This window comes from Diachasma alloeum, unplaced genomic scaffold, assembly GCF_001412515.2.
Source record: "Diachasma alloeum isolate Michigan unplaced genomic scaffold, Dall2.0 Dall_scaffold_00291, whole genome shotgun sequence".
Taxonomy (NCBI): domain Eukaryota; kingdom Metazoa; phylum Arthropoda; class Insecta; order Hymenoptera; family Braconidae; genus Diachasma; species Diachasma alloeum.
Genome location: NW_021680430.1, coordinates 516,402 through 536,446, shown reverse-complemented (window position 1 = coordinate 536,446; position 20,045 = coordinate 516,402). Strand labels below are relative to the sequence as shown.

General features: G+C 39.8%; 1 long non-coding RNA gene across 1 annotated transcript in view; it reads right to left on the bottom strand.

Moving 5' to 3' along the window:
* Positions 1-15,916, bottom strand: part of LOC107039076 — a 62,583-nt gene extending 46,667 nt beyond the window's left edge. Inside the window, exons 1-2 of the long non-coding RNA XR_001460942.1 lie at positions 15,217-15,916; positions 5,569-5,611 (exon numbers count right to left, since the gene is read on the bottom strand). This is a non-coding gene — a long non-coding RNA (uncharacterized LOC107039076). The remainder of the gene's footprint in view (positions 1-5,568; positions 5,612-15,216) is intronic.
* Positions 15,917-20,045: the final 4,129 nt, after the last annotated feature.

Genomic DNA, 20,045 nt, shown 5'->3' with positions numbered 1-20,045 from the left:
GGGGGGGGGGGAGGGGAGGTGGTGGTGACAGGGTGGCCTCGTCCCACTCGGGGCCATTATCATCCCCCCCGTCTCGGTTGCTCTCCCACCCCGCTGTCTAAACCCTCAGGCGATGGACCGAGTGGGAATTACATGGGGCTCCTGGCGAGAGATGGCGCCAAGCGTACCGGCAGCACGGAAATTCTGCTCAAGGCGATGATCAATATTCGACGTTTTTGCTAATTTAGAGTGCATTTTTTTTCGTTGCTTTGAGACTCATGACTTCAAGTTGAGACTTTTGAAATTTCAAGTTGAAACTTACAAATTCTTTAATTGAAGTTGAACGTTGAAGGTTTAGCTTGGAACAGGCTGTTGAAAGTTTCAACTTGAGGATTTTAAGTCTCGTTCAAGTTAAAACTTGAACGTCCCAAGTTGAAACTTTCACTTGTTCTAGATTCTTTAATTGAACTTCAATTTTCAAGTTTTAACTTCGACATGACTTGAAAGTTTCAACTTGAGAATTTCAAATCTCGTTCAAGTTAAAACTTGAGTGTCAAGTTCAAATGTTTAACAGTCTCAAATTTCAAGTTGAGACTTGAAAATTCAAGTTAAAACTTGAAAGTCTCCAGTTAAAACTTGAAAGTCTCAAGTTAAAATTTTCAAAAGTTCCAAGTTAGAATTTCAAAGTCTAAGCCAAGACTTACAAGTCCCAAGTTCAGACTTAAAAGCCTCAGGTGAAGACTTCAAAAGTCTCAAGTTGAGACTTTCAAGTTTTAACTTAGTCTTTCAAGTCTCAACTTGAGACGTGCAAGATTAAATTAAAACTTTCAAGTCTCAAGTTCAGACTTGAAAGTTTTGTTTAGAAACTTTCTTTCTCTCTTTTAAGCGAACAGCGCAATATTTTGGATGATTTTTCACTCAAAATTCAGTTTTTGACATCCTCAAATATTTTTCTCTAAAAAATATTCGATTTTCTCCAAAGGAATATTAAAAATGGCTGCTACGCATTGGATTCCTCTACTCTGATGCATCCGGTTGCGTAATGTGATAATTATTCATTGTCACGTTCACATCCTAGAAAGTTATGCACAGCTCATTGTTGCAGCTGTATGTTATCGAAGCATTTATCACCCGTTTTCATATAGTGTGTAATTAAGTATGAAACGAGGAATTCTTCTGTGGAGATGAAGCTCTTTTTTTCGAATTTAACAAAAAAACTCGTGTGTATGCTATCCGCAGAAGAAGATTACCGTGAAGATAAGCATTAGCGTTTTACTAGAGAGCAAGAAATTCAGCTAGTGATTGGAAATATTTTGCAACCCCACTGCCTCGAGGGGGGATCTCACTATCTGCGGAGACCATCCAGCGTGGAAGGGTTCGCAATGCTGGTGCAGATGCCGACAATTTATGCATGGGAGTCGAGCGATTCCTTCAGTCTAGTGATATCAGGGTATATATGGAGACGACTCATAAATTCAGCGGTCTTCGTTTACTATTGGTGGGTGGAATTCTGATATTGGAGAGATTCCGATGTAGATGGAATGAACTTGTTGTCATTTTCGGGGAGACTGTATTCAAAATTGAGAATATTTTTTTGGAAATGCATTACTGAACAAATGATTGAATTGTTAATAATACATTAATCGAGGCGATCACACTCGTTCATTTCACATTATCACGATCTAGTGAACAGTAAAGGGGGAGCGATAGTCAGTTCGTATTGATAACTCAATTTATATTGATCATTTGGTGCTCATTATTAGCTTTATCAAAAAATTATGACATTCATCATCTTTTCGGCCGAGAATTGCAAGCGACGAAATTTTTCGACTCAGAGTAAAAAGTTGATCGCACATAATATCGGCATTCTCCTCTCCCGCAATATTACACAACAGAATCTTGAAATGATGACCATCAGTGTTGAATACCAATAATCACGCGAACTAAAAGGGAAAACGTGTCGAGTTTCCAATAAATTGAAGGATCTTGTGAAAGCAATTACCCGCGGAGTCCGCTGAATATCGGAAAGTTATGAATATCGAGACGGTTAGCAACGCCTTCACGCAAGAATGTGGCCAATCAAGTGATTTTTCTCACTGAAGGTATCTACATCTGCCGCTGAGGGCGACCGCTGCAGGGGAGATTCCTCTTCACGCTTATGTATATCCGATTGATGAGAGAACCTTTAGAAATTACGTATGGCAATTGGGAAAGAAGGGGGCATACGAGATCCTGCTTAGTGATTAAACGCCAACAAAGAGATGCCGACTGACTCTCGCATTCCTGATTACCATATGGCTTATTATGTAAAGTATAATATCAGTTTCAATGCCAATGCAGAACGTGAGATGTTGAATAATGCTGAGGTCCAAAAGAGTATGTGAGGGAATTTTTAAATTCAGTATTGATAATGAAAATTATCTAATTTTTTTTCGAATAAAAAAAATGATTGAAAAAAATTTGATGCAATGGTAAAATTCGACTGACAATCAAGGAAAAGAGAGTGTCAAAAATTAGTTTTTCTTTAAAAAAAAGGATTTTTTTTAGAGAAGAAAGTTTTTTTTTTAATTTAGAATTGTTTTTCAAATAAATCGGAAATTTCCACTGGAAATGATATTATTTGATTGTAAATTATGAAAGAGACTGTTAACAATGCTTTTTTTAAAACGGAAATAATGGAATTTTTTGTTGAAAGAAAAACAATTTTTTTAGGTTTCTAATTTTATATTAATTAAAAAATGAAATTTTCAAACCAGTTTCAACCAATGAAACAATATAGGTCGATTATAAATCATGGGGGAGACTATCTAGAATTTTTTAAAAGAAAAATAACGTCTCAGATTGTTGACTTTCGACCCTAATGTTCTCATTTCCCTAAAAAACAAGAAAACCATTCAACCCGAGAGGAATTTTCCCTGAAATAATATTTTTCCTCGAAATGCTGGAGCATTCCCTCAACTACTCAACTTCCCAAGAAACTTGGGATCCGAAAAGTACGAACTCTTGATTACATCCATTGATTAATCCCGAGATTGAGCTATGGTTGGCTCGAAAATATCACCCAAGGACACGATTTCCATTTTCTTTCCCGGGATTTCGTTGAGCTGGTCCTCTCCCTCCCACTGTATTCAATTTGCCAAGTCCTCTCTCTCGCTTGCGCTCCTTCCGCCAACAGGGAGAAACATTTTCTTAGCCCTGCCGTTTCCCTTCCTCCCACCCGGTCCACACGACAAAATACCACATTTTGGCGAGAGAAGTCTCGAGGAAAGGATCCCGGGGCTTGTTGGCCAATCAGAGGCAAGCTTTTCTCCGGCTGCCGATCAATGTAAAGCCCTAGGTACCGATGTGCCACCGTGGAGAGTCTGTAAGGTGGATTATATCCACACAGCCAGAGCAACGTTTGCCAGAATTCGGATAGAATGAGAAAGGGAGCGAGAGAGGGAGAGAGAGAGAGATGTGGAGTCAGTCCTCGGTCCGCCATTATGCTCGTTCGCCCTGGCATATGTAGCTGCCAGGATGAAGCCGATTCACTTGGCTGGGATTCATCAAACCAGCCGGAATTCAGGGCTCTAGGCAGACGATGAAAATTAACGCTCAGCGGTAGGAGCAAGACCCCTTCAAATACTATAAACATAGTCCAGTTGATTCGCAACAGAAAAATTAAAGGTGCAACAATGACTATTCATCAAGATGACTGAGGAATTTTTACATGAATCGTAACTTTGATGAACTGGAAGTTAATTCAACAAATCGTTTTTTATGCCCCTAGGCCCGAAAACCGAGAATTCTAAACTCACTTCGTAAAATACCGTTTTTCGGACAGTGTGACGAGAAAAAATCATTTGAACGTAAGATTAATTCATCACTTGTAAATTGATTATTATCAATAATATAGTTGACAAGTTTTTATATGAATTCCAACTTTGATGAGTAGACAAAATTAATCTATCGAATGCTGTTTTATGTTCCTAGGCCCGAAAACCGCATTCTAATCGAGATATTCTCACTTCGTTTATTCAGAATACGGTTTTAGGCTTTTGGTGAATAAAAGGGGAAAATACTTTTTTTATCACACAGTCAGCAAAATTCCGTTTTTCGGACAGTGCGCCCAAAAAAATCATTCGCTCATAACATTCCACATTATTCATCACTTCTAAATTAATCATTAGCAATAATAGTAGACCGCAGATTCACCATAAAGTCCACTTGAGTGTGTTCATTCATATTAACGTTCATTAAAATTTCTCTTCGGATTTTAAACTTTATTCTGACTTCAGAGTAAACTTCAGGGGTCGGCTCGTTCGACATCGACCCCACTGAAGACTAGAGATGCGATTAACTTATTCTAGTCCCCTTTATTGATAGTCCCGAAAAGAAAAAAGTGAAAAGGAGGTTTCCCGTGAGTTCATGTGCGATTTTACAACCACTTACCTTTGTTGGAGAAAATTGAATTCTCCGAGTTGTATGAAAACTTCAAACATAGGTTTTCCGTTTATTTTTATAGAAGTTGAAGGGAGGATAATGTAATTCTTCTGTGGGATAACGAAAAATACACTCTCCTTTGACTCATTCATTTCCGGAATTCGTTTTTCCAACGCAATTGTGGAAGTGATAAGGACAAGGAAAATATTCTATATCGCATTACCTCGCGTTTATGATAATCTGGCGGAGTATTGAGTAAGCACAAACCGGCTGTTGGCGGCGGATTTTGTCGTTCGCGGGGAATTGTAGCCGTAGAAAATCTCAATCCTTCGAGGCTATTTTTTTGTTTCTTTGGTTGGGTATAATCAAGCGCAATATTTTTCACTGCGCAATGACTACATTTCTTCATGATTATCTGAATACTGGACTGGTTAAATGGGCTTCAGTTGAAAAGAATCTAGTGTTAGGAAATTAGTTCACAAAAAAAATAAATTATTATGCATGTGAGGGACAAATTGAAAGGAATATTATACGCGGAGAAAAAAGGCACGAAAAAACTACCGAAGAAGTTTAGTAATCGTGGAGTGAACTCGATTTTCAGTACTTTTTTACCCTATTTCGGGGAAAAATGCGAGACGAATAATGAATTTATCCGGTGGCCCGGGAAAATTTACTGAGCGTGAGGGAAAAATTATCCCAGTGAATGATTGCTCGATATTGCGTATAATTTATCTCTAATGGAGGCGTTCGGTAAAATTTCACTTGCATTCGTCTCCATGACGTTCAGATGAGCGCGAGAAACAAATACCCTCGCAGTATGGGAAATTTTAATGTACAGGAGGATTATTTTTGCGTCCACAGATGGGTTTTTTTACCGAACGAATCGGAAAATATCATCCACAGACAGGGGTTTTTCACTGAGTTACATTTGGCTTCACGATTACCGTTCGTATAGTAAAATTTGCCACGATTTTTTAACGAATGTAAAACTTCGTTATTGTGGTTGACAAAAAGAATATTTTTTACTAATTTCGACTCCGTTTTTGTGGTTTAGAAAAAGATTAAGTTGAAAATAATGAGTTTTGAAATAAAAAAAGGGGAAATGCAAAATTTTTCCTTGTTTTTTTTTGTAGAATATTCGCTTTTTCAAGAATTTTTTCTACTCACCCATTCACCGCCGGACCGCCATCGCTGCATGCGTCTGATCCGTCTGAAATAATAAGAAAAAAAATTATGAGCAAAATCGAGTTTTTCCGCTGAGTGAAAGTTGATTCTGTATTTACTGACCCGCCTAATGCCGCTGAGACCCTCACTTGTCCCAGACATGCAGAAATAAAAAATTTTTTTTTTTCACCCGAAGCCAAAGTGCCATATTTAGGCTTTTTTGGGGGGGAAAGTCGACTTTCGCCAAAATCGAATTTTTCCGCCGGGTGAACGCTGATTCTATATTTTCTGACCCGCCTAATGCCACTGCGCCCCTCACTTGCGCCAGAAATGCAGAAATAAAAAAAAATTTTTTTTCACCCGAAGCCAAAGTGCCATATTTAGGCTTTTTTGGGGGGGAAAGTCGACTTTCGCCAAAATCGAATTTTTCCGCCGGGTGAACGCTGATTCTGTATTTTCTGGCCCGCCTAATGCCACTGAGACCCTCACTTGCCCCGGAAATGCAGAAATAAAAAAATTTTTTTTTTGCACCCAGAGCCAAAGTGCCATATTTAGGCTTTTTTCGGGGGGAAAGTCGACTTTCGCCAAAATCGAATTTTTCCGCCGGGTGAACGCTGATTCTATATTTTCTGACCCGCCTAATGCCACTGCGCCCCTCACTTGCGCCAGAAATGCAGAAATAAAAAAAAAAATTTTTTCACCCGAAGCCAAAGCGCCATATTTAGGCTTTTTTGGGGGGGAAAGTCGACTTTCGCCAAAATCGAATGTTTCCGCCGGGTGAACGCTGATTCTAGATTTTCTGACCCGCCTAATGTCACTGCGCCCCTCACTTGCGCCAGAAATGCAGAAATAAAGAAAATTTTTTTTTCACCCGCAGCCAAAGTGCCATCTTTAGGCTTTTTTGGGCGGGAAAGTCGACTTTCCCCTCCAAAAAAGCCTAAAGATGGCACTTTGGCTGCGGGTGAAAAAAAAATTTTCTTTATTTCTGCATTTCAGGGGCAAGTGAGGGGCGCAGTGGCATTAGGCGGGTCAGAAAATCTAGAATCAGCGTTCACCCGGCGGAAAAGTTCGATTTTGGCGAAAGTCGCCTTTCCCCCCCAAAAAAGCCCAAATATAGCACTTTGGCTTCGGGGGAAAAAAAAATTTTTTCACCCGAAGCCAAAGCGCCATATTTAGGCTTATTTGGGGGGGAAAGTCGCCTTTCGCCAAAATCGAATGTTTCCGCCGGGTGAACGCTGATTCTAGATTTTCTGACCCGCCTAATGTCACTGCGCCCCTCACTTGCGCCAGAAATGCAGAAATAAAGAAAATTTTTTTTTCACCCGCAGCCAAAGTGCCATCTTTAGGCTTTTTTGGGCGGGAAAGTCGACTTTCCCCTCCAAAAAAGCCTAAAGATGGCACTTTGGCTGCGGGTGAAAAAAAAATTTTCTTTATTTCTGCATTTCAGGGGCAAGTGAGGGGCGCAGTGGCATTAGGCGGGTCAGAAAATCTAGAATCAGCGTTCACCCGGCGGAAAAGTTCGATTTTGGCGAAAGTCGCCTTTCCCCCCCAAAAAAGCCCAAATATAGCACTTTGGCTTCGGGGGAAAAAAAAATTTTTTCACCCGAAGCCAAAGCGCCATATTTAGGCTTATTTGGGGGGGAAAGTCGCCTTTCGCCAAAATCGAATGTTTCCGCCGGGTGAACGCTGATTCTAGATTTTCTGACCCGCCTAATGTCACTGCGCCCCTCACTTGCGCCAGAAATGCAGAAATAAAGAAAATTTTTTTTTCACCCGCAGCCAAAGTGCCATCTTTAGGCTTTTTTGGGCGGGAAAGTCGACTTTCCCCTCCAAAAAAGCCTAAAGATGGCACTTTGGCTGCGGGTGAAAAAAAAATTTTCTTTATTTCTGCATTTCAGGGGCAAGTGAGGGGCGCAGTGGCATTAGGCGGGTCAGAAAATCTAGAATCAGCGTTCACCCGGCGGAAAAGTTCGATTTTGGCGAAAGTCGCCTTTCCCCCCCAAAAAAGCCCAAATATAGCACTTTGGCTTCGGGGGAAAAAAAAATTTTTTCACCCGAAGCCAAAGCGCCATATTTAGGCTTATTTGGGGGGGAAAGTCGCCTTTCGCCAAAATCGAATGTTTCCGCCGGGTGAACGCTGATTCTAGATTTTCTGACCCGCCTAATGTCACTGCGCCCCTCACTTGCGCCAGAAATGCAGAAATAAAGAAAATTTTTTTTTCACCCGCAGCCAAAGTGCCATCTTTAGGCTTTTTTGGGCGGGAAAGTCGACTTTCCCCTCCAAAAAAGCCTAAAGATGGCACTTTGGCTGCGGGTGAAAAAAAAATTTTCTTTATTTCTGCATTTCAGGGGCAAGTGAGGGGCGCAGTGGCATTAGGCGGGTCAGAAAATCTAGAATCAGCGTTCACCCGGCGGAAAAGTTCGATTTTGGCGAAAGTCGCCTTTCCCCCCCAAAAAAGCCCAAATATAGCACTTTGGCTTCGGGGGAAAAAAAAATTTTTTCACCCGAAGCCAAAGCGCCATATTTAGGCTTATTTGGGGGGGAAAGTCGCCTTTCGCCAAAATCGAATGTTTCCGCCGGGTGAACGCTGATTCTAGATTTTCTGACCCGCCTAATGTCACTGCGCCCCTCACTTGCGCCAGAAATGCAGAAATAAAGAAAATTTTTTTTTCACCCGCAGCCAAAGTGCCATCTTTAGGCTTTTTTGGGCGGGAAAGTCGACTTTCCCCTCCAAAAAAGCCTAAAGATGGCACTTTGGCTGCGGGTGAAAAAAAAATTTTCTTTATTTCTGCATTTCAGGGGCAAGTGAGGGGCGCAGTGGCATTAGGCGGGTCAGAAAATCTAGAATCAGCGTTCACCCGGCGGAAAAGTTCGATTTTGGCGAAAGTCGCCTTTCCCCCCCAAAAAAGCCCAAATATAGCACTTTGGCTTCGGGGGAAAAAAAAATTTTTTCACCCGAAGCCAAAGCGCCATATTTAGGCTTATTTGGGGGGGAAAGTCGCCTTTCGCCAAAATCGAATGTTTCCGCCGGGTGAACGCTGATTCTAGATTTTCTGACCCGCCTAATGTCACTGCGCCCCTCACTTGCGCCAGAAATGCAGAAATAAAGAAAATTTTTTTTTCACCCGCAGCCAAAGTGCCATCTTTAGGCTTTTTTGGGCGGGAAAGTCGACTTTCCCCTCCAAAAAAGCCTAAAGATGGCACTTTGGCTGCGGGTGAAAAAAAAATTTTCTTTATTTCTGCATTTCAGGGGCAAGTGAGGGGCGCAGTGGCATTAGGCGGGTCAGAAAATCTAGAATCAGCGTTCACCCGGCGGAAAAGTTCGATTTTGGCGAAAGTCGCCTTTCCCCCCCAAAAAAGCCCAAATATAGCACTTTGGCTTCGGGGGAAAAAAAAATTTTTTCACCCGAAGCCAAAGCGCCATATTTAGGCTTATTTGGGGGGGAAAGTCGCCTTTCGCCAAAATCGAATGTTTCCGCCGGGTGAACGCTGATTCTAGATTTTCTGACCCGCCTAATGTCACTGCGCCCCTCACTTGCGCCAGAAATGCAGAAATAAAGAAAATTTTTTTTTCACCCGCAGCCAAAGTGCCATCTTTAGGCTTTTTTGGGCGGGAAAGTCGACTTTCCCCTCCAAAAAAGCCTAAAGATGGCACTTTGGCTGCGGGTGAAAAAAAAATTTTCTTTATTTCTGCATTTCAGGGGCAAGTGAGGGGCGCAGTGGCATTAGGCGGGTCAGAAAATCTAGAATCAGCGTTCACCCGGCGGAAAAGTTCGATTTTGGCGAAAGTCGCCTTTCCCCCCCAAAAAAGCCCAAATATAGCACTTTGGCTTCGGGGGAAAAAAAAATTTTTTCACCCGAAGCCAAAGCGCCATATTTAGGCTTATTTGGGGGGGAAAGTCGCCTTTCGCCAAAATCGAATGTTTCCGCCGGGTGAACGCTGATTCTAGATTTTCTGACCCGCCTAATGTCACTGCGCCCCTCACTTGCGCCAGAAATGCAGAAATAAAGAAAATTTTTTTTTCACCCGCAGCCAAAGTGCCATCTTTAGGCTTTTTTGGGCGGGAAAGTCGACTTTCCCCTCCAAAAAAGCCTAAAGATGGCACTTTGGCTGCGGGTGAAAAAAAAATTTTCTTTATTTCTGCATTTCAGGGGCAAGTGAGGGGCGCAGTGGCATTAGGCGGGTCAGAAAATCTAGAATCAGCGTTCACCCGGCGGAAAAGTTCGATTTTGGCGAAAGTCGCCTTTCCCCCCCAAAAAAGCCCAAATATAGCACTTTGGCTTCGGGGGAAAAAAAAATTTTTTCACCCGAAGCCAAAGCGCCATATTTAGGCTTATTTGGGGGGGAAAGTCGCCTTTCGCCAAAATCGAATGTTTCCGCCGGGTGAACGCTGATTCTAGATTTTCTGACCCGCCTAATGTCACTGCGCCCCTCACTTGCGCCAGAAATGCAGAAATAAAGAAAATTTTTTTTTCACCCGCAGCCAAAGTGCCATCTTTAGGCTTTTTTGGGCGGGAAAGTCGACTTTCCCCTCCAAAAAAGCCTAAAGATGGCACTTTGGCTGCGGGTGAAAAAAAAATTTTCTTTATTTCTGCATTTCAGGGGCAAGTGAGGGGCGCAGTGGCATTAGGCGGGTCAGAAAATCTAGAATCAGCGTTCACCCGGCGGAAAAGTTCGATTTTGGCGAAAGTCGCCTTTCCCCCCCAAAAAAGCCCAAATATAGCACTTTGGCTTCGGGGGAAAAAAAAATTTTTTCACCCGAAGCCAAAGCGCCATATTTAGGCTTATTTGGGGGGGAAAGTCGCCTTTCGCCAAAATCGAATGTTTCCGCCGGGTGAACGCTGATTCTAGATTTTCTGACCCGCCTAATGTCACTGCGCCCCTCACTTGCGCCAGAAATGCAGAAATAAAGAAAATTTTTTTTTCACCCGCAGCCAAAGTGCCATCTTTAGGCTTTTTTGGGCGGGAAAGTCGACTTTCCCCTCCAAAAAAGCCTAAAGATGGCACTTTGGCTGCGGGTGAAAAAAAAATTTTCTTTATTTCTGCATTTCAGGGGCAAGTGAGGGGCGCAGTGGCATTAGGCGGGTCAGAAAATCTAGAATCAGCGTTCACCCGGCGGAAAAGTTCGATTTTGGCGAAAGTCGCCTTTCCCCCCCAAAAAAGCCCAAATATAGCACTTTGGCTTCGGGGGAAAAAAAAATTTTTTCACCCGAAGCCAAAGCGCCATATTTAGGCTTATTTGGGGGGGAAAGTCGCCTTTCGCCAAAATCGAATGTTTCCGCCGGGTGAACGCTGATTCTAGATTTTCTGACCCGCCTAATGTCACTGCGCCCCTCACTTGCGCCAGAAATGCAGAAATAAAGAAAATTTTTTTTTCACCCGCAGCCAAAGTGCCATCTTTAGGCTTTTTTGGGGGGGGAAAGTCGACTTTCGCCAAAATCGAATTTTTCCGCCGAGTGAAGGCTGATTCCATATTTTCTGATTGAGCCTTTAAAATTGTGTCCTTCAAGGCTTGGCTTGGCGCCAAGCATTGTTCAAGCCTTCTGGCCTAAGTCTGAAACGAGGTTATCATTTTGGGGCTGAAGGAGGGCTGATCCAAGGCTGAGCTCCAGCCCTGGTTGAGCATTTCCAAGCCTTGCTCCAGGGCTTGATGAGCCTGTTTCTATCGTCAATTCCTACCTGGGATCCACCGTCCAAAACATCAATGCAGTGTTTTCCATTTGCCTTATATGAACCCCCGAATCGCCCGGAATCCCAGATATCGATGTTCCCTATCAATATCCATTTACCTTCCGCATACGTAACATCGGTCTATCCGCATTCCGTCACCAGTAGTCGCTCCAACGCATTTACGAGATGGCCTTTTTGCTCTCCACTCAAACATATCAACCCGGGAGGGAGAGGCATATCGCTCCACTCCCCGCATTTCCAAAAGGTCGAAGCCATCCTGGCGGATCTATCTGTTCTCATTTTTCGTAAATTGTGTAAAAGGAAAGTATGTATCTATCTAATCCCGCTATGTCGCCCCTTCGGCACGCCAGAGAGCCATATCGCCACGCTCACAACTCACTCCACCTACTTTACCTGCACCCCGCCTAGAGAAAGCTGATCACACAAAAGGGACAATACCCCGGGCGGCTGATGGAAATCCCCCTCCCCCGCGCCCCTCGCCTAAGGAGAAAACGTGCTCGCGAGAACAGGCACTCTATTGGCTCTCATCGTGACGCCATCATTTTTCCTCACTCTCGTCCACCCAAAATCCCTTTTAGCGATGGAAAAATTGGGGTTTTCCATTAACAAATGGGTTAAGTTGATTAGGGCGGGAGTGGAGAGTTAAATTATCTAATTGCATTGATGTAGAATTTTAATTTAAAATCTTCAACGCGAGAAAAAAACAGTCGATTAAAACAAATTCGATAATTGTTTGTTTTGCATTTAAATATGAGAATAAGCATTCTCGAGAATTGAGTGGACGTTTATACTCGATTGTTAATCAGTAAGTTGTAAATTAGAATCTTGAAGGTACATTAGAAAATTAATTAATAATTTTACTTTTAAAGTAAATTTAATGTTGAAAGTTGGAATAAAACTGTCACTCAATAAACAATTAAAAGAGCAATAAATTATTCGCAAGTACTGACAGCTCAGACAGGAAAGTAAATGACCACCGCAGCTACTTTTGATGGAAAACATTAATTACAAATCTTCAACCCGTGTTGAGGACAAAAAACAGTCGATTAAAAAAAATCCGATTATTGTTCATTTTGCATTTAACTATGAGAATAAATGTTCTCAAAAAACATTCATGCATTAGAAAATTAATCAATAATTTTACTTTTAAAGTAAATTTAATATTGAAAGGTAGAATGAAACTGTCACTCGATAAACAATGAATGGTGCAAGAAATTATTCATAAAAATTAATAGATCTTTTTTCGTTCATGACGAATAATTTCTCCGTTTAATGTCCGACTGTTTTTTATTCCTAATATTGTTCGAAACTTCATTACCTCAACGTCAAAAAATGTGACGAATTGTTAATCGCCGAGTCAATAAAATTTACAGAGACAAAATGTATCTTTGGCGGTCAGAAACCAAAAATAAACAATCACTGGAGCTATTTTTACATTGTGACACAAATAAATTGTTACAAATGAACTGGCTAACACGGAACGACGGTTGGAGTAACGGACATATACATGTCTAAGAGAACATAAAATGATCAAGGCGTAAAAATATTGCCGGACTAGACGTTTCGCCGAGGCTGAGAATGAAGTGGAATTGGCTCAATCAAGAAAATAAGAGAAAAAGCAAGAGTGAAGCAACGCCGCCATCGTCACCCTTGAATGCCCGTTGGTAGTATTCTCTCAACGATGAGAGAAAAATTATTTCGAAGTATTCTCACTGGCAATACAATATTCTTGCTAGTTTATGTAACGAGACGTGCTGCGCCGTCACGTGGAAAAAAGACGACCCATAGGTTTTACCCGGTGTAATTTATAAATGTCTTTTTTTTTCTTTTCGTCATCAGTTGCAATGTTCCCTCGTGAAAAATATACTCAGCATTTTGGGAGAATATACTAACCTGTTTTTCAATTGTAGGTGGAGTGAGTGGGGGAGAGAGAAAAAAGTTTTGGTGGGTTTTCAGTGATTTTAATGGGCCACTGATTTTGAGAAATCTATCAGAATATATTCGTGAAGATAAATTCTGCAAGCTAAAACCGACGAACGTCACATGAAGTATCTTGGTAATTTTTCCAATGTTAATCTACTCTTAGAGGGGTTATATAATGAAGAAATCATTGCAATTCTCGACCGAAAATGTTATGAATGTTATAATTTTTTAATAAAGCTAATAATGAGCACCTAACGATAGTATAAATTGAGGTATCAATACAAACTGAGTGTCCCTCCCCCTTTATTGTCCACTAGATCATGATAATGTGAAATTAATGAAAGTGATCACCTCGATGAATTTATTATTAACAATCCATTCATTTGTTCAGAATCAAGTCGATTTATTTGTGTCACTTAATGACATTTTCCTGAAGTGTAATAGCCCTGAAAATAAAAACTTTTCGCCTGAAATCTCGCTTGAAATCCGCGTGTCCCAGATTCCCACAGACCAACTCCGACTTGTTCCGACTTAAATTTCATGATGAGGAATGCAATTGAACGAAAAACGATTCGATAGAAACCTAGAGGTCAGTTTACGATGAGAATGAGAGGATATCCTGTAATTTACGGCTGGTCGCAACAAAATAAGACCGCTCATCCCTCAGATTATCCCGGAGGGAAGCCCAGTTGATTGGTTTAACCCCCGGCTAGGATGACCGGTAGAGCTTTGTGCAATCAGTCCCTGATTTCAATTCCCCGGCTGATGATATCTAAGGTTCTTCTACAGTTTTGTGCGGATAACACTGTAGATTTTGATATATTCAATCATCAGAGTTGTTATTTAAATCGTGAGAGAATAAAACAAAACAAAAAAATAAACAATAGTAATTTCGTAAATTGGAATTATTCAAATATTTTATGACCTTTCTTCGGAAAAGGTTTCTAATTTAGATTTTAAAAATATCCTTCAACGGTTCAAAATTAAAATCAAATGTAGACCTTCATAATTTTAATATAATCGACAATTTTTTCTCGTCAAACTTTATCTAAAACACAAAAAAACATTTGTTGAAGATTATTTATTAATTCTAGTAAGAAAATGCGATAAGTTCAGAAAGAATTGTTAAATTTCAAGGGAAAATTGTACAAAAATATCGAAATTTTCCCTTAAATTTTACAATTCCTTGAAATTTTTGCATTTCCTGTTCATCAGGGGTTAATTTTCAACAGATTTTTCCCTCCGCGTGACCATGGATATTCATTTCCCAGTGTGCAACCCATATTTTCCCTGGAATTCTTCACTCAACCGATCCCCCAAAATTTTCTCGGATTCTCAAAAAAAAAATCGATGGCGCAGGTACGAGACAAGGCATAAAACCATAAAAAAGGGTAAAACCACCGCAACCCGTCTTGTCCCGAACAATAAACGAATCGAAATTCCACTCTTCGGAGTGACAGTAGTCGGAAGGTCCAGGAAGTCCCGGGGAGAGCACAGCGACTCAAAACTGACCATTACATGAGCCACCGGGGGTTGCGGTAGCTCCCTGCAAAAGACCGAGGAAAATGGAGCAAAAAACATCACCGCCATGTAAACCCGAGCCGTCCCCCCTGGTTACCTGGCCGCCGTCATTGGAATCACTGCTCGACGACAAAAAAAAAAAGGGAAAAGTGCCTCGCAAAATGCGCGATACCGTTAGGTCAATTGCCTTTTCCCTCCCCTCGGGTCTTTTCTTTGCTTCCGTAGTTTTTGTAATCCCAAATTTTCGTTTGTCTATTACGAAAATCCCTGATTTTCAGGAACTCATCTCCAATTTTTAGAAATCTCTCATCAAATTTCAATAATTGAAGTAATCGATAATCAGGGTCATCGTAGCCAGTCTCCAATTGGAGATAGATTTCAAAAAATCAGTCACATGTCCCAAAAAATTAGTGACACGTTTCTGAAAATGAAAAATTCTGCTCTCTCCGTGAACTCAGATGATAATTATACTTCAATTGCATAATCCGTATGGTTTTTCGTATTTTCAGCTTACCCCTGCAGAAGGTGAACCGTTGGAAATGAATTTGGACATCTCTGAGGAGGTCACCACTCTCTGGCACCCAAACAACTCACTGCACACATCCACGACAGAATCGAACCTCTTATACAACCAGGTATGAACTTAATTTCGTGTGCATAGTTTATTACTGCCGGATACGCTGGTTATAAACGTTTTGTTCTCTCTCGTCCCTCGAAAACTCCCCTCTCTCGGGAAAAAATGTTTGAAACTAGACCGGTAATAACACATATCACTCGACCGCTGATTCAATCCCAGCGGTCTCAACCAAATAATGGAACTCGTGTCCCACATCAATTCGAGGCTATCGATTCGATCAGTGTTCCAACACTTCTCGTTAATGTTGATTAAATTTTGATTGAGCGGCTGTGTTGATTTAATTTTCAATGCGAAGTCTGCAATATTTTTGTGAATACAAGAGGTCAATGGAAAAGTTGGATAGAAATTTTTTGAAATGTTTGCCTGTTTTTTACTGCAACGATTCGCACAGAAAAACTTTCCGACATGTTCAACATATTTTTTTCCCAACTTTCCTCTCTGCAATTACTTCTTCCATCTCAAATTTCCTGGATAATCCTCTCTCAATTCCTCTCCCCTCCAACGAATTCAAAATTCAAGAATATATTTTTCCAATTTATACAAATTTTTATGGAATAATTAAAGTGAAATTCACAGTTTTCATTCATTTCTTCGTCAAATTATTATTTTTAAATTACGAAATTCCTTGAGATTCCAGTGGAACTGTCACTCGATAAAAATCCAAGAATTATATCCGGACGTTTCAGTTAAATATTTTCGACAGCATTTCAATTTTCACCTCTCGTAGAAACGAATTCCTCCTCAATACTGATATCAGTAAATGCATTTACACCATCACCCGATGATCACGCATTAAAAACCATCTGGATTGGATTGAAAAATAATTCCTTATCGATAACACAACGGCAATCCAATTAAATTCACCACGAGAGCGAGCGTAAACCTCGTTTTAACACATAACCCGTGCTTTCAACATAACAGCCATGAGGTTCTTATTACTCACATGCCACATATGCACTGTCTCTATAAATTGAAGTGCGAGCTAACCTGCAAAAAATAGCACTGGTCTTCCAGGTTATAGAACTGCCAACGGATATTTTTTTTTCACTTCTTGTGAATTTTTGGAGCACTTGATTATCCCAAGTTTTCACTTGAATTAATTGTTCATGTCATGTTGAACACAACTTGGTGTCGATTTTGGAAAAGTGATTATAAAATTTATTGGCTGTTAATCTACCACGCCATACCCCACTCCGCGCCATTTTGTAATAGTGTGAATGCACACTGATACTCCCAGTGACGAGAATAGGCCACCACATCTCTATCAGCTGTTGAGTCCGTTCATAATTTTTAAAAAATTTTTTGTTTAAACAAGAAAATGAAATGATAATTGGGAAGTTTAATTACAATTTTATTCTGTTTTTAACAGTAGGTATTGAATATTCTATAGAATTTAATGTTTTAATTGTCAAAATTTTTGATTTTACATTCAGAAAAATTATTTATTTCAATCAAGTGAATTGTTTATTTGCTATTTTATTCGTGTAAAATTTTTTTTAAATCGCGATACATAAATTTATTTATATGAACGAACATTTCTTTTATTTAAATAGAGATTCAATTATTTAGGGATTAAATCATTGTTTAAACTCCGAGTAATTTTTTATTTGGACCAATTTAATTGATAATTAATTCCAATTAGGCATTCAGTTGAGCTGAATGAATCATCCATTTTCCATAATTAAAACATCTTCCTGATATAAATAGTAGATTAATTTCCACCAAAAAAGATGTCGAAACAAACAGAAAAAATTAAAAAATTAAAATAACTGCACCATTTTTCTTAAAATGAATAGATCATTAATATTCCAAGAAAAAAAAATTGTCGAAACCAATCAGTAGCGAAGCGATAAAACGGCTTAAGTCGATTTTGACTATTTACCAGTTTTCAATAAATATCTCAGAATGTAAGGGAGATGGCAAAATTCTTGTCATAACCTTTTCTATAGCACTCAATTCGCTCTACAAAAAAGGTAATTACAAAAATTTCATTATCTCCCTTAAATTCGTAGATATTCCTCAAAAACTCAGATGAGAGCTAAGTCAACTTAAACCGTTTTACCGCTTCGCTACTCAAATAGAAAAACTGAAAAATAATTCCCCAGTTGCATTTATCCACCGAATCGACCTGTAAGTCCATCAGCAAGATTGAAATTAGACCAGTGATTATTTCACGGTATCCTCGGCAAGAAGTATCTGGGAGGAGAGATATAAGGTCGAGTCTTTGCACGGCAGTATAACAGCACTTAAATGATCGTTTAACAACCCCGTCGAGTGAGTCAGAGTGAGTTTTAGTGGTACGGTAAATGCGATCGTATATACGATCGGCAAGCGAAAATCGTGACGTCGCACGCGCCCTTAACGTACTACTGTACAGCATATCTACTATCCGACTGAAACGCTGGGAGTTATCCCCGGAGCAGCGCCGATTTATTGCCCCTAAGCATTTACCAACATCTTTATGGCATCGAAGCTCGTATAACGATAAAACTCACCTCATCAGAGCCTTCCGTACGTACTTGTGAATTATTGCCGCCAGTCGGACTGCGCGAATCGAGTCTTTTATTAAATACTAGAGCGGACCCGCGCTGATCTATCGCTTCGCTTTCTCGCGAGAGGATTCCTCTTCTCCATTCAAATTTTGCGTTATGAAAATGAATGATACTGTAGCTATTTTTGATAATAAATTACATCATTTCCTCCCGTCATGTGTAATTCATTGTTTAATTTATTTTATTAAATTAAATAAGATTTCTTTTCAACTATTCATCAAAATAACGATTACTGCTCTCCATAAAATTATTGATGTTTCACTCTTCATTCTCTTCATTCTCTTCAAGTCATTATCAATATTTATAAAACATCTATGAGTATATGAGGTTCAATGAATTCGATTTCTTCTTATTCACAACGAATAGATAAGCGCGCGCACAGGTCTAGTATCAAAACAAATGTCAATACAACTTCACGAAATTTTCATTCTGTAGGAGATTGCAACACGCGAGCAGAACCTCCACATAAAAATTACATTTTATTCTGAGATCTCCGCACACTCGCCGCGATAACCGAATTTTTACCTCAATTTCTTTTCGTCAAATATTTCAGCATTAGTACCCAACTTAGCGGTAATGATGTGAAATATTTTCACTGTAATTTTTCCAGAAATATTTACATACAAATGTCCTTCATTCTCTGTTCCCGTTTCCAATAATTTACATAATCCCGCATTGAGAGAACAAGAAACATGTTCTCAAACAAGTTTCGTTTTTTTATTATCATTATTTGAAGTGTTCAATTTATTATTGAATCATTTCCGTTGGGTTTCACACACACGGGGACGCGGACTGCCGTCACGTTTCAAAATTCGACAGGTCAAAAAAAAAATTACGGTCATGTGACGTCAATTTTTCTCTTGCCATAATTTGAAAATGTAAACTGACAGTCAGTAATTATTCGCGTCATAAAAGTTTGTCATATTTGGCAGTAAATCTTATTTTCAATCAGTAATTTTTGTATTTGACAAGCAACTAAATGCCTCATCATCATGATACCATGGGGCTATAGTCAGATCTAGTATGACGATCAGACAGAAAATTGATCTAAATTTTGTCACATAACAAGTCACCACTACCACGGAAAAAAATATACTTGAATCAAGTATATTTTATGCTCGAATAGGGAATGGGTGTTTCAATTCGAGGATGATTATTTCGTATCAGTCCGGGTTGCACCAAGCGCTCTCAAGTGTAATATAAGGGTCCAATTCTCTTCGCTTTACTAAAAATCAGTTGCTTCTGTAGCAAGTTTCGTTTACAGGAAAAATGGTGAGGTTTTTCAGTCCAAAAAGACTCGTTTGAGAACATTTTCTTTCTCTCGGCCAGTAATTACCAATAAAACCAGAAGTATCTTCATTTTTATTTCAGAGTAAGAATAAACATAATTTCCATTAGCATCGAGCATCAGACAGGCGGAGAAGTCGAATGAATTCTGAAGATCCTGGGGATATAGTCGCAGTACGAAGTGGTCACGAGAAAATGAAAGAGAAAAAGTCCAAGGAGCAGAGAGTGAAGGGAACGAAAGGAGCCGCGTACGCCTCCATGTTTTTTTCGTAATATCAACCGTAATATTGGATCTAAAATGGAGGTTATCCCCGGGGAAATGTAGAGCAATACGTATAACCCTCTCCGGTGTGCTCCAGTGCTTCGATGTGTATCATCGCAGAACCACCTGTCATGAAATTCCTCCATTTTTCCGTTGGAGGAAGTCCAGGCATCTCTGTTCATCTCAGACGACTGACTTCGGCTCAGATCCACGATGGAGCCGTCGGACATTCGTTGGAACTGCCTCGGACCCTCTGACGAGGGTAAGATTTTATATTCTTTATATGGGAAATTTCATTCCGCTCTTATCAAGCTTCATTGATATTCATGAACGGGAAAAATATAATTGTTGAATAGAAAAAAGTTTTTATTTCTTCATTTTTTTCATTTTCTCCGAATGAGAAATTGGACAGAATTAAATGATTATCATTGATTTAATGACGTGTTAAGGACCGATGAAGTGATTAAAATGATTACGTAATTAGATGCAGAGTATTTTTACAGCAATAAACTCATTGATTTTTTATTGATCGTAAATGGGAATATTATTCTCGTTAAAACAACTTTCTGTGAAGTCTCATTGATTCTATATCGTTAGTTTGAACT